Source organism: Garra rufa, chromosome 11 (assembly GCF_049309525.1).
Source record: "Garra rufa chromosome 11, GarRuf1.0, whole genome shotgun sequence".
Taxonomy (NCBI): domain Eukaryota; kingdom Metazoa; phylum Chordata; class Actinopteri; order Cypriniformes; family Cyprinidae; genus Garra; species Garra rufa.
Genome location: NC_133371.1, coordinates 14,542,547 through 14,558,309, shown reverse-complemented (window position 1 = coordinate 14,558,309; position 15,763 = coordinate 14,542,547).

The window sequence follows — 15,763 nt, the reverse complement described above, 5'->3', positions numbered from 1 at the left end:
GCAGGGTACAGAATACAGTTTACAGGCTAGTTTGGCTGGTCTTAGCTGGTTTTAGCTGGTGGTTTCCCAGCCTGACCAGACAGAAAAGTGGCCAATACCCCTCTAAAACCAGTCTGCTGACCAGCTATGACCAGCTAAAAACAGCCAAACAGCCTGGGCTGGTTTTGGATGTTTTTTTTTCAGCAGGGCTAATTTGTGTACCAACGTCCTTTATACATTCTTTTTTTTTTTTTACCAGGGTAGCCATTAACTCATTAAAACCACAAAAGCAATAACATAAAAATGACATCTTGCATTCAGTAATGTTGAATATGAAAATGTGTTCTGTAAAAGAGGTACATGGGGCCATAGAAACCATAACTGATAAAGAATGAAATATGACATCTATAGATACATGGTAAAAAAAAAAAAAAAGTACTGCAGAGGTACAATTTTGTTCCTGGGCAACAAAACATATAAAGGTACCTTTAAAGGTACACAGTGGGTCCTTATTGTACAATTATGTACCCAAAAAATGGTACCCTTGGTAACACCAAAGTGAAAGCTACTTGTACCCTAAAAGGTATAGTTTTGTACCGTTTTTTCTGAGAGTGTAGTGTGGTCCATCTGGGTCATATTCTGTGGTAACTGGTGTCAAATGATCTATCCTGAAACATGCACTATTTTCCATAAAAGCTATGCTTCAAGGGTAATGTAACAGTTACTTATCATTTTAAGCAGATGTATCAACTGATAGTTCAATCTTTGTAATGAAATGAATGCACACTCATCTCAGATGTAATGTGTGAGTTGCATTTTGAAATAGTAATACTTTGATGTTAAGTTGTGTCATTTTGAACAGGTGATTTAAGTTCAATGAACAAATGATCTTTGGCTTATATGTATTGTATCCAAGCATTTGAAAAATGTGTTAAGTGTTTTGAAAAATGTGCATTTTGATCATTGGTTGTGAATTATGTGTCTAGAGTTTTGAAAAATGACATTACGGTTCTGTTATTAGTGCAAAAACGATTGTAAAAAACTGTAATGGATTAGTTCACTTCCAGAACAAACATTTACAGATAATGAACTCACCCCCTTGTCATCCAACATGTTCATGTCTTTCTTTCTTCAGTCGTAAAGAAATTATATTTTTGAGGAAAACATTTCAGGATTTCTCTCCATTTCAATTGGAAACTGCATTGCTGCAGTTTCCAATTGAAATAAACACTAGAGGCAAAACAACCCTGACAACTTTTATTACTTTCCACCCAAATTATGATTTTGATGACATAATTATGACATTTGAATTCTGAACAAGTGCAATACATGACTTAAGCTTTGTAAAAATAAAAAATAAATAAAATAAAAAAACGGCACATAATAAAAATGTGCCTAGGGTCACATATTGAACATGTTTTTTGGTGCCACTCACTGGATATTTCACTTTGAAACTGCCGCAAAACATGCAATAAGGTACATAATATCAGGTACAGTTTCAGAAATGTCGGCACAAGCACATATTTTCAATGGGCCTGGGTTGGAAATAATAGCATATTTGAATAAACTTTTTATCGATCGATTGATTGTTACCATACCAACTCATACAAAAGCCAACTCAAGCAATACCAAGATTTAAAGACAAAGACGTACTCATAAAGATGTGATCAGAGATGAGTTTGAAGATGTGCATGTGCAAGAAGCAAGATTGATTTACTGAAAGCAATGATAAGTGATTTCTCACATGCAGCAGAAAAAAGATCAAGACCAAAAGAGAGACACAGTCAGACAGGAAGGCCAGGGGTCAGTTGGTTTATGAGTGTCTTCAGGATGAGGCAGATTTGTGGGTGACCTTTGACACATGTGTACCTTAGTCTTAACCTGTACTGCAAAGAGCAGGTGGTCAGGTCAGAAGTCAAAAGATGAAGAAAAATTTCAATTTGGCTTTTGTGATGACTACTGGATCAGATTGTATTAGTGTGTGCACATGTGAGAAGCTAACCAGCAGATAACTATTCAAATAATGAAGATGCATTTCACTCATTCATTAATTTACTTCTTTCTTATTGAAATAAACAAGAAAAGTGTATTTCTGTTGTATGGAACCTATCAGTTTTGATCGCTTGCTTGTCTGCTTGAATGCTTGCTTGCTTGATTCAAGTAAATGTTAAATGCCACTTCCAAAAAATATCATCAATTTGTACAACAAGTAAAACACACATTTAAATGTAGTGAAATATAGCCAATCTAATCCAATCCAAGTCCATCCACTCCACAGGTCATTTGATTTAAACAGAAGAATTGTCATTGTCAACTTACCCCTATGGCGTTCCAAACTTGTATGACTTTCTTCCCCTGTTGAAAAAAATACAAAAGGATTTACTTTCAAAACTTTTCCATAAAATAAAAATACATGGTGAAGAATTATTGATATTAACAAAACAAACAAATAAATAAATACATGTATGTACAGTATGTTGGGATTCCTGTCTTAGCTCACAGAGGGCACCAAGTGACCCAGGATTGCTTTTAGATTAAAAATTTGTCCACAACAGTTCTCTCTTTCTCGTTCCCTCTCTCTCACACACAGAGGCTGGTTGAAGGTTACTTAAATCTTTAATTTGACCTGCTGTGTCTGAATATGATGTGTGCTTGTGTGTGGATATGTTTAATAATGGCATACTATGAATTTCTGCTATAGAGGGTATCAATATTGTACGCATGTAGGAGGGTGGATTTGGTTAGGCAGGCAGTTTTTTTTTTTTTGCATAGAAAATGGATACTAAATGTACAAAAATGTACAGTACACAACATTACATTAAATCCACTTAAATTTGTAAAATGGAAATTAACTTTATACTTTTGTGTTGATGAATGAAACTGGACTTACAGTTCCCAGTGTGCTTTGATTAGATTTGGAGAGTAAATGTTGAAATTAATCAATTAAGGTCCGTCAGCTGCAGTGTGAAAACAGAGCAGGACAGACCTCCCACACACCATTGACGAGCTTGCTCAAGGCACTCTAACCAGTAATAAACACAAGGATAAGTGTTCAATCCCATTTTATTTTGACACTCCGTATGATATGGGAACCTTAAAGTCATGCAGTTTCCAAATCTAGAAATACTGTAGAAACTAAGAATTTTTTCTTCAGAAATCATGTACCCAAGGTAATGAGTTGCATGTTTACCTGTTACCTGTAAGTTTTAATTAACTGAATTAAAAGAAAAAAAAAATCAATAAGGAAATTTCAATATCGCACACCCTAATGAAAGATCAATATCACACAATCAGAATTAAACATTGCCCTATAAAGTTCTAACTTTTTATTTTGTTGTTGTAAATTCAGTAAGGTCAAACCAAAATCATTTGTTGTATTTGCTTTAACTTTTTTAAATACTTAAGTATTTTAAAAATCAGATACTTTGTACTAGTATTAAGTAGTATTAAGTAGTATTTTATTGGACAACTTTTACTTAAGTAATATATTGATGTTGTACCTGTATACTTTTATTTGGAATTTGTTCAAATATTGAATATTGAAAATTAAATGATTGAACAGTTTCTGATATGTTTTTGTGGTTACCATTGTACTAAAGAGTGATGCTTATAGTAATTAACTGACAGATATTCATTTAAGGTACTCCGATAAGTCTAATTTTATTGAGCTTTACTTAATTCAGTTACTTTCACTATTTTTTTATTTATTTTTTTCCCCTTGACTTGTTGATAAGTGTTGCCTTCTCAATGATAATCATAACCATAAAGCATTCATTATGCCTTAAAGGTGCCATAGAATGCATTGATACAATATTTTAAATTGTTCTCTGATATCTACATAAAAGGTATATGGCATAAGAAAGGGCAAAAATTCTCCAGAAACGGACACCAACCCATCCCTGCACTTAACATCCCCTGCAAAACCTGGAACATAACATTTATTGCCGTGATCTGCCATTTTCACTATTCTCCTTGCTTTGTTTTTTCACAATAGCATACTTGCAGAACGTCTGATGATTCGGCTATGCAAATGTTGGGGGCGTAACTATTAATGATCGCGACTCTTACGTAATAGTCGCAGTTATGTTTGAATTGGCCTCTTTTTCAGTGGTCTTTTGCAAACACTAGATTTATATAAGAAGGAGGAAACGATGGTGTTTAAGACTGACGGTACGTTATTTCCATGTACAGAACTGTTATTATTCAACTATGCCAAGGTAAATACAGTTTTCCATTCTATGGCACCTTTAATATTTGGCAAAACGTATCTGTTATGAAAACTTAAAAAGATGTTAAGGAGTGCACACACCCTGTAGTGTTCTATTCAATGTAAAATAGCATCACACTCCTCCAGTGAGTGTGTGTTTTATAGCTGTGAGAGTGAGAAATGACCCTGTCATCATAGAGAGAGATCCGCATGGCCGTGTGGGGTCAGAGGTCAGCCATTACCCACTTCAGCGGTCACATTCCTGGGCTTAATGCCCAGAGATGCATCTGCTGCCATTCACACACACGCACACACACACACACAGGGTGCAGTGGAGCAGTAGTTTCTGCTGTAATGCATGCTTTACCAATGTGTGCACTGCTGAAAGGCTGATGCTCTGTGTGTATGTGTGTGTGTGTGTGTGTGTGTGTGTGTGTGTGTGTGTGTGTGTGTGTACCTGGTATTCATCACGTTGTGGGGACCAAATGTCCCCACAAGGATAGGAATACCAGTAGATTTTGACCTTGTGGGGACATTTCTCAGGTCCCCATGAGGAAACAGGCTTATAAATCATGCACAATGAGTTTTTTTGAGGAAGTAAAAGTGTGCATAACCATAAAGGGAGTGGGTCAGAAAGCAGAGAGGAAGAAAGAGGGATTAGTAGCATTTACACTGACCATTCCACAGATGCTTCTTAAAATGCACATGAAAAAACACATTTAATACATGACAGAATTTATTTACAAGGAAATAACATATCTAGCAGGACCTGAACAAGTGCAATGCAGGTGATCTTCTACTTTTCACTTAGGGTGATACGTCTTGGGCCTCGTTTTTCACCTGGTATTAAGATGCATTTTGGTCGATCGGATCACAAGTAGACGAGGTAGAAACATTCCCGTTCACACCTGTTTTTTTAATCAGTCTTTTCTGTCTACTTTTGAGTACTTCTGTCCTGATTTTGTTTAAGGGGAGAGTCTATAGGTCAGTGTATGTGGGCTTTTTCTGATCTTTCGATCTAAAATTGTGAAATAAGCTTGCGAAATTTACATATGAGCCAAATACTGTGTTTTTGTTTTTCCCCCAAAGCTATTTTTAAAATGTTTTCAGCATGCATAAAAATTTCTGCTACACATATCATTCAAAATTGCACTGAGAGAAGAAAAAAATCATTAGTTGCTTATAAGTTATCAGCAGTTTCTTTAAATTTTAATAATATTCAGAACAGAATTAGATAAAAAACAGAAAATATAAGTAGCTATAAAATTATAGAACAAAATTATATACACTCTTAGAATATATAAATATATACTAGAATACACTAGAATATATAAACTAGAATATACAGAATATATATAAAAAAATAAAACTAATTATAATGGCATTTGTTATAAACAAAATAGGCAGTGCTATAAATGAAATGTTGTGTGCGAGTGAGAGGCTCTGTTGCGATCACAGATATTGTTCCTATCACAGCGGAAAAAAATATCCTGTCATTTTTGGTCATAAAGAGTAAGACATTATTTGAAGCTGTTTATTTTTTTGTATACTTACAATGCAAAAAAAATGATGCTTTTTGCAAAATAAAGAAAAAAGGATGCGCTTTCAGCCACCTCTGTTTCCTTAAATTGTTTAAAAATGTGTTATTTATTTTGTGTAGGCCTGTTGTTTTAATCCTATCATATGTAATTTAATTCTGTATCATGAGGTATTTATTCTGTATTCTTCTTATTCTCTCATTTTGTTTGTTTGTTCTCATGTTGTTTTGTTTGTCTCATTACTTCATTTTGTTAATGCACATGAAAAACATTTTAATGGGTCACACACTTATCCATTGCAATTAAACTGAAATCTAATTTAAAGCCACAATATGTAAGATTCTTTTATTGAAATATCCAAAAACCACTAGAACAGTGTTGTATATTTTGCTGACTTGTGTACTTACATTATCCCAAATGTTTCCAAGAATGTTAAAATCCAGAGAAATAAGCAATTTTAACTAGTGAAACAGACCATGTCCTTGCGTCGCCTGCCAATGATGTCATACATTCATAATTTTCCAATTGGAAACCCCAAAGACACTTTAATAACAGAACTTTCAACACACTCAAATGTATCTAGTATGATAAAACACCGTCGTTTTTTCCTAAATACGCATGACCAGAAGGAGCGGAAGCGCTCAACTGTGGCATAATAAAAGCTCTGCTGCTTTCGAGCCCTGTATCGCGCTCATCCTTCATTAGCAATCGCTCCAGCAGCCTTGTTTAGCTTTCACGACTTTCAGCCCCATCATGCTTCGTACTACAGTGACCTTAATAATTCTTCAATACATTAGCTAAGCCATGGACATGATTTCTGTGTGAGTCCCTGTGTGAGATCAGCTGTGGGGATGAAAACAATAACTCCCATGATTCCACACTCTATCATGGCATCATCAAATTATTCCTTTGTTTCTGTTTGCTTTGAATATGCGCCCTCTAGTGGCAAAAACGTACATACTGTGCCTTTAACATTTTTTAGAATTTTGTAGATAGGAAATGAACATTCAGCGTAGGATAGGTGGTCTTTACTAGCTGTTCAAACACATTTGACTACATAAGCATCAACACTACGAGAGCAGTCTGGTCAAATGTGTTTTCAACTACTTCTGGTAGTGGTCAAAGTGGACAAGCTCAAAATGATTTAGACCCCGTTCACACCATTGTCTACTTGTAATCGGATTGATGAAAACTCATCTTTATACCAGGTGTGAACAGGGGCTTGGATAAAGGAGCTAATTTTTTTAAAGAATTCCCTGGATCCAGACATTTTGACACCAGCCCTACAGGACATGGTACCAACATGGTAGTACTACCTAATTTCACAATTTTACCACAACAGGTAATCTGTTCCTCAAATGCTTGTACTAGAGTCTTCAATACACAAACCGTTACAAGGCTGATCATGCATACACATATAACACCAAAAATGTGTCCAGGACTGACTGCTGCCCCCTAGTGGAAACATGTTCTTTTTCTTTCTTTCTTTCTTTCTTTCTTTCTTTCTTTCTTTCTTTCTTTCTTTCTGTCTTTCTTTCTTTCTTTCTTTCTTTCTTTCTTTCTTTGTGATGTGTGAGATGTGTGAGTTGTGAGCACACAAAATAGGGAGGTCAGCAAAGGTCCTTATAAAAAAGAGGAACCTTTAACCTGTGTGTTTCTCTGTATGCTACCCATCTCAAACGCATGCTAATCTGACTGACCCTTAACCTGACCCAGTGAGTCCTTTAAACCTGCTTTACTTTTCTGACCTCTGACTCAACCTCATAACCCACAGAGTGGTGTCGCAGTGATAAATCAGCAGAGACTGCTGCCCAGCTAATAAGTGTTGTCTACATTCAGAGAGAGGGTAAAGGTCAGCTTCACCTCCCATCCCCCAACACTCAAACCTTCACTGAGCTGTAAACACCAAATACTGCACTGAGGCATACAAACACTGTCATAAGCTGCAGTATTACATGCACTTCTGGCAGTATATCATTTAGCACACTTAAAACTGTATGTAATATATCAGGGTGGCGACGGATTCTTCTGTGATGTCTCTCAATACATAATGCTTTCTTTTGTCTCTGGGCTCTCAGATGCAACATGTGACATCAGGCCAGCCTTATAGCACTACAAAGCTGACATGCCTGCCACGCGAGACAGAAAAAACAAACTGCATATTGACATACCTGTCTAAATAAATACATACCACTGCTTTAAAATAAAGGAGAATCTCATTAAAACCAATCAAGAACATGTCTAGGTTATATTTCATACACAAAATTAAACTAATTTAACTAATTCCAATTTATTATTATTATTATTTTAAGAAATAGTGATTCTTCTATTAAAGCTAATTATAAAGACTACAAACTAACCCGAACACAAAATTAAAGTCTTTGGAATTTTATCATTTAAGTATTATTTTATGAATTAATTGGTTTCGATTAAAGTAGTTCTCGAATGTCCTCAGAGTCTGTCATTTAAAGTTTTCCTTCATCTTCCTCGTTTTAGTATTTATTTATTTATTTTCCAGTAAGATAGTGGTGGATGGTGATTGAACAATTGGCTAATGTCTACTGTATGTTCTGTGTAGCGCCTCCTGCAGGTTACACAGGGTTCTGCACTCAGTGAGAAAACATTCAGGCTTATATGCACCTGCTATTCATATTTCCCAGGTGATCACAAGTGGTCAAACAAGACAGATCGCTATGTGCACCTGGTCGCTATATGTACCTGGTGCTTTCATGAGTCCCAAATGCTGTGACCACTGTTGAGAGCAAACATCAAGATGAGGGTCTCTGATTGACTATATACATCACTAAACAGACCAATTATACCTCAGTTCAAAAGTTAAAAAAAAAAAAACACTCCAAGAGATTGAAACATCTTTAAAGTGCATTAAATAACTATTTTAAAACTAACATACTGACATTCTTCCCCTGCAGGAGCTGCTGGAAAGAATGGTGTGTCATTTAATCCTTAAAATCTCTACACAAAGACACATTACACAAAACCAACCAAATGTTAGTTACTTTAAGCAAATATAAGCTAGTGAGCTAGCCAGTAATAGTTATATTGGAAGCTGTAGTTGTAGTGTATTTCCACTACAAATACCATTACAATCATTACAAACCATCAACTTTTAACCATTAAAACCATTAAAAGGTTTCCAGTAGTGTGATTTAGAACATATTCCATTAGGATTTAGTGGTTTTAACAAGCCACCAGTGGAAGGCGACCAATTACCAGTTGAGACCAATACACTGTAAAAAAAACCCCACAAAAACACAATTTGTTGAGTAAACTTAAAATAATTTGTTACCCTGCTGCCTTAAAATTTTAAGCTCAGTCAGCTCAAATAGCTTAGTCAGCCTGAAATGTTAAGCTGTACTAAGAGACAACTTAGATATTTTAGTTGACTTAACAAAAATTTGGTTTGTTAAACTTAAAAGCTGGGTAAGTTACCTGACTGCCTTAAATTTTAAGTTGAATCAAATTAAATATCTAAGTTGTCACTTAGTACAACTTAACATTTTAAGCTGACTAAACTTTTTGAGTTAACTGAACTTAAAATTATAAGGCAGCCAGGTATCAAATTATTTTAAGTTGATTCAACAAATAGTTTTTTGCAGTGTAGGCACTACAGTTTTCTATTAAAACCAGTGCAATTTCCATTATTTCATTACAAATTCTGTAATGGTTTCTATTTGTTTTCTTTCAGCAGGGTAGTTTATTCATAAAATATATTATAAAGACATCAAAACCCACACTTAATTACATGCAGCAAAAATGACAACAGTTGGTCAAACTGTAGTGTGTAGGCAGCCATATTCTTCTAGAACCGAGGTCTCTAAAAACGAGGATAGTCACAAATTTATAAATGGAACTGAGTCATAGTGTATGAAAAGAAAATGTAGTGGACATTTATCACCAAGGGCTGCATATAGTTGTTAGACAGAAAATTTGCTCGTCTTTTGGATTTGATCTTTTTTTATCTTGTTTTTATCTTACTCATATTCGGTTGTTTGAATCAGCAATACGCTCATCTAAGAAACAGTTCAAATTCACAGGCTGAGCTGTTCTCAAATTAACCTGTGCTCTGTTGTTTTACCATTATCACAAATTTACACAGAAGAGACCCCTTCATTTAAGTTCAGAAAAATGAACAACTCTGAAATGTGCCCCATGACCCCCTGCAAACACACACTGCTCTGCTCTGATTAATAAAGGTCAATTAGCAATTTTACTTTCCAAATTTAATCAGCCCCCTGAGCCTGCACTCACCCTCTCTCTCACTCTCTAATTGTGTCACGTTTCTTCCTGTGGAGATTCATACTGTCATGCTAAAAGAAGAATAAACCTTTAAAACATGAAGCAGTAAACACACACACACACAAGCAACACAAGCAGGGCTGTGGTGGCCCTCTGACAGCCGCTGTCCCTCATTAATCAGGAAGTGTCTGCTGCGTGCTGCGTTCTTCCACGGGCTTTCAACTTCACCGCTAATTGCAATTAATCACCAGGAGAAGCAGATGCTTGCAACAAAGACTGCTGGGAGGAACGTGTATGTGCGCGTGCGTGATGAAGCTGTCACAGGGGCTGCTGAGCGTCCATGGTCTGAAGGTGGTCGCTATGACCCTCTCATCAGGACAACAAGCATCTGTCGGATGTGGGTGACATGAAACTGAGCGCTCATGAAACCCGGAGAAAATCAAAAGGGATTGAAACACGTCCTTTTATCAGACCTGCCTCTGCATTTTCAATCTTTATAGCTTGATGATTTCCATTAGAAGAAACATAAACACAGTACAGCGTTCTTCATGTATGCACATGATGATGATATAATAGATTATGTCTTTTTACTTATATTTAAATCTTATCCCTATCATTTTATGTTGCTTTGTCTCTTAGTCTATCTTTTTCTCATCGTGCTATCTGTCTCTCTCGTTTTCCTCATCTCTGTCTCTCTCTCCTTCACACTGTCTGACTCTGTTTTGACAGTCTGTATTACAGCTCATGACAGCCATTTAGCACACACACACTTCTTCACTACTGTATGTCATCCTGAACTCCTGGTCAAGATAAACACGAAATACTGTACAGAAACACACCCTTATGCACACACAAAACTGTGTGTACAGATTTTAAAACAAGACTTTGTTGATTCCAATGGGTAGTACTAAATGGGAAAATAAGATCTTTAAATACAATAAAAACCATTTAACTGATCATCCTGTTCAATAGTTTACACCCCCCCCCCCTGGCTCTTAATGCCTCTTAATGCACATTGCCTTCTTGAGCATCTTGGTATATTTGCACCTTCTGTAATAGTTGTGAAAAGGGATCTTAAAATTATAAAGTCACTGTTGGAAGGAAATTAAATATGCTGGAAAACCAAAGGATGTGCAGGGCCTGGATGCTCAGGACAAATGACTCATGAAACGTATACAGTGTATATATACTAGTGGTGGGCATAGATAAATTTTTTTAATCTAGATTAATCTCACTGTAATCTTGGAATTAATCTAGATTAATCTAGATTAAAATGGCTAATTTGAATTCTGCCGAAGGCATTCAGAATATGTGTGCTACCCAAATAATGACTAAAAGTAAGTCTTTGAGAATGGGTTTCTCAAGCCAGGTGGCGCATTAGACCAGGGGCTCATCTCCTGTTTCTAAAATGCATCACAAACTGCTTTACAATTGCCTTTACAACACAATTAACTATGCAAACTTGTGTAACCAACTATTCCTACACTGCATGTACTTCTGCGTAAAAGGCTGTGTGACGTGCGCGTTGCAGTTAAATATACAGACGCGCACGGGCATGGATATCTGCGTGCATAGTCTTCGGTTAAACTGCGTTGCTTTTAGAAGTGTCAATTCAGTTGTTGCATATAGTTTAATGTCTTTATTTCGGGATTATCAAAGTAAATTATAACTCACGCACGTGCCCCAGTAAAAAGGGTCTAGCAACACCCCTGCCCTGAAGCGAACCCGCCGGCTTCATAGCTGCATCCATGTTAGCACGTCTCGTTTGATGTGGTAATTTCACAGTAGGCATACACACAGGTTCGAAGACTCGTTCTCGCCCCCTACAGTGCAATTCGGCTAGGTATACATCCGCGCTAAAATATCAAGGTGAAAGTCATCATAACTTGCGTAGTATAGACCCAGCTCCCAACCCAACTTTGAGAATAGATTAACGGCGATATTTTTTTATCGCCCCGATAAGAGTCTCACGTTAACGCAGCACGTTAACGCCGATAACGGACCATCGCTAATATATACACAAATACACATAAATTATTATTTTGAAGATTGTTTTAGGGGTGTAAACCTATGACCACAACTGCATATAAATTAGTAGACACTGATCTTATAGTGTCTCCTCATTTATATAGCTAATTAAATATGTATGTGTGCGTGTGTACCTACTTAACTATATTTTGTAGACAAATTTGTACCTCAAAGTGAGCGAAACCTGACAAAATCTCCAAGAACTCCTTTTGGGGATGTCTGGTATAAAAATAAAGTAAGCAAAGTTTTTTTTTTTTTTTTTTTTTTTTTTTAATTGTAAAAATGCAGAAAGTTTCTGTGAGGGGTAGGGTTCTGGATAGGGGTATGTTTAGGTTAGAAAATGTATAGAAGTCTATGTAATGTCCCCATTTAGATGGCTAAGTAAATGTGTGTGTGTGTGTGTGTGTGTGTGTGTGTGTGTGTGTGTGTGTGTGTGTGTGTGTGTGTGTACCTGGTATTCATCACGTTGTGGGGACCAAATGTCCCCACAAGGATAGGAATACCAGTAGATTTTGACCTTGTGGGGACATTTCTCAGGTCCCCATGAGGAAACAGGCTTATAAATCATGCACAATGAGTTTTTTTGAGGAAGTAAAAGTGTGCACAATCTCCTGTGAGGGCTAGGTTTAGGTGTAGGGTAGGTGTAGGGCCATAGAAAATACGGTTTGTACAGTATGAAAACCATTACGCCTATGGAATGTCCCCATAAAACATGTAAACCATCATGTGTGGGTGTGGGTGGGTGTATCCATGTTATTGTGGACAACAACTAATCTGATCTAATATAAAATATTTTGATCATGACTGTCTATTAATCCGAATACTGTAGAAAATCTAACCAGAGTTTCTGAAGATGTTTGTGCATGGTGCTTGCCATGAAGAAAAAAAACAACAAAAAACAAAACAAGATGGCAGATGCAATGTGGCAGATGTCTTTGCATGCTTCTTTTGCACTTTTTTAAACTTTTTTATTTTATGAGTTTTTGAGTTTTTTTTTACAATTCACCAGTCATAGACACTGTTAAAACACTTTTTGTGCCCAACTTCTACTTGAGGGCTGCATCATTCACATGGCCCCGGATGGCAATTAGCTAGTCAGCATCTAAGCAAGGGTATTGATAAATAGACAAATATGATACAAGCAGATGTACCACCCAGTATTTTGCACACCAACATGTGAAAACAAGATGGATGCACTGAGAGCCAGGATTTCACTACAACACAAGATCAGAGACTGTTGTATTTTAACCTTAAGAGAAACTTGGTTATCTTCTAACATACCAGACTCTGCTCAAGGCAGCAGGAACAGACAAAATCCCAGGACATGATATAAAGGAATGTACTTTTAAATTATCTGGAGTTTCTAAAAATATCTTGTCTGTTTCTATATCTGTTGTACCAACTTGTTTTAAGACAACCACTATTATTTCAATACCACTTACTCCAATAATTTTTAAATGTATTGAGAGACATGTTAAGACCTATATTCAACAAAACATTCCATCTATATTGGATCCCCTACAATTTGCTTGTAGACAGAATAGATCGACTGATGATACACTCTCAACAGCAATTCACACTGCACTCTCACATTTAGAGAAAAAGGGTTCCTATTTTAGATTGCTATTTATAGATTACTATTCAGCTTTTAATAATGTTATTCCATTAACACTTTGACAAATTGAGTCCACTGGGACTGCACAGCTATTTTTGCAAATGGATCATGGATTTCCTTACAGGCAGACCACAATCTGTCAGTTTTGGGAACATCTTCTGTAAGACATTAATCATAAAAGCTGGATGCCCCCAAGGTTGTCTACTAAGCCCATTATTGTTCAGACTTTTTACCCATGATTGTATGGCCACCTATCAAAACAAGTCCATCATTAAATTTCCTATTGACACCACTTTCATAGGCTTCATCAGTGGGGACGTCGAGACAAAATATAAGAGCAAGGTGGCTAACCTAGTTCCATAATTCAGAAACAGTAACTTTGTGACAGCACAACAAGCAACTTCACATATATGTGAGGAGATTGCAAGGATTGTAAAGTAAGCTTTTGGTGCAACCTTAACTCTGTGAATATGACACTAAACAGAATAAATTTAAAATCTTGATATTCTGGTCTCTAGGTATGACTCAAGTACTTACCTCATTTTAACTATTTGATTTCAATAAAATTTTATCTTCCACCCAAATAGGTCAGAATAGCACACTTCTAACACACTAAATGGTGTTCAAATAGCTCCCCCTAAGTGTGAGCAGTAGTAATCGTAATGCTTGATTTAGCAAACACCACTAATTACTTCATGCTAAAAACATCTCCTCCTCTACACACAGAAACCTGTCTTACTGACCTGATGTCTGTGGCAGTGAAAGTTCCACTGTCAGACTGAAGGATGGAAAGAATACTGAGAAAGGGAGCAGAAGTCATGAATAACTGAGAGAGAACAGTAGGAGAGACGAGAAGTGAGACAAGAGGGTGTGTCACACTCTCTTCACCACCTTCCCATAAAACATTAATGCAACAGACGAACAGAACAAAACACACACACACACACACACACACACACACACACACTGGTTTACATGTTTCATGGGGACATTCCATAGGCGTAATGGTTTTTATACTGTACAAACCGTATTTTCTATCGCCCTACACCTACCCTACGCCTAAACCTAGCCCTCACAGGAGATTGTGCAAACTTTTACTTCCTCAAAAAAAAACTCATTGTGCATGATTTATAAGCCTGTTTCCTCATGGGGACCTGAGAAATGTCCCCACAAGGTCAAAATTTACTGGTATTCCTATCCTTGTGGGGCCATTTGGTTCCCACAACGTGATGAATACCAGGTACACACACACACACACACACACACACACACACACACACATACACATACACAGAGACAGATTTTGGCTTTCCACAGTTGTTTCAACACTAACAATAAATTGGTATTTTTTAAGTACCTTGGAGCATGTAAACTATGGTACATGACTATGGTAATCTTCCAATACCATACGCAATCAAAGAAGGCTATTATGTGTTTCTATGCTACATTTATTTATTATTATATTTATTTATAACCTATAGGACAACTGCACAGGTCAGCGGTAAAGACAAAATAACTATCTGGGGCCTCCTGCTGTTCTGAAGTCAGGTTTAGGTCTGAGGGAAATCAGTTCTAAAAGTGGAAAACCATCACATCGCTTAAGTTTGAAGACCTTCTGTCTCTAAATCTAAAATTACTGTTGTTTCACTGAGTAAAACATCAACAAAAAAATATTAAGTGAACTATTAAAGTATGTTTTGATGCTTGTTATGTGATGCTTAGTTTTTTATCTTCCCAGTTGTTTACTGTATGTAGAACCTGCACACTGGTAGTGCAGTGAAGCAAGTATTTGACAAATGCTCTTGACATCAATGAGACATATGAGTTCATCGCTTCATTGAAACAAAGCCGGCAATCCTAGACTATATTTGACAGTATGTGTGTGTGTGCTTTACTGCATCACGGACCACTTACAGCACCATCCATAAAACCCTCTAAACCCTTCTGTCTTACCAGAAGGAAGTTTAGAGGGAAAGAAAATCAAATAACCATCTCTCTTGTTGTGTCGGGCTAAGATGTAGTTTTACTGTGAATGAAAGAAGGTAAATAAGCAGGAAAAGCCCTTGACAGGCCGTCTGCTCCACAGCTGTGAGCTTCATCTTTTATTCATGTGCGGGAGGTAAAGCGTTCCATTTCTGA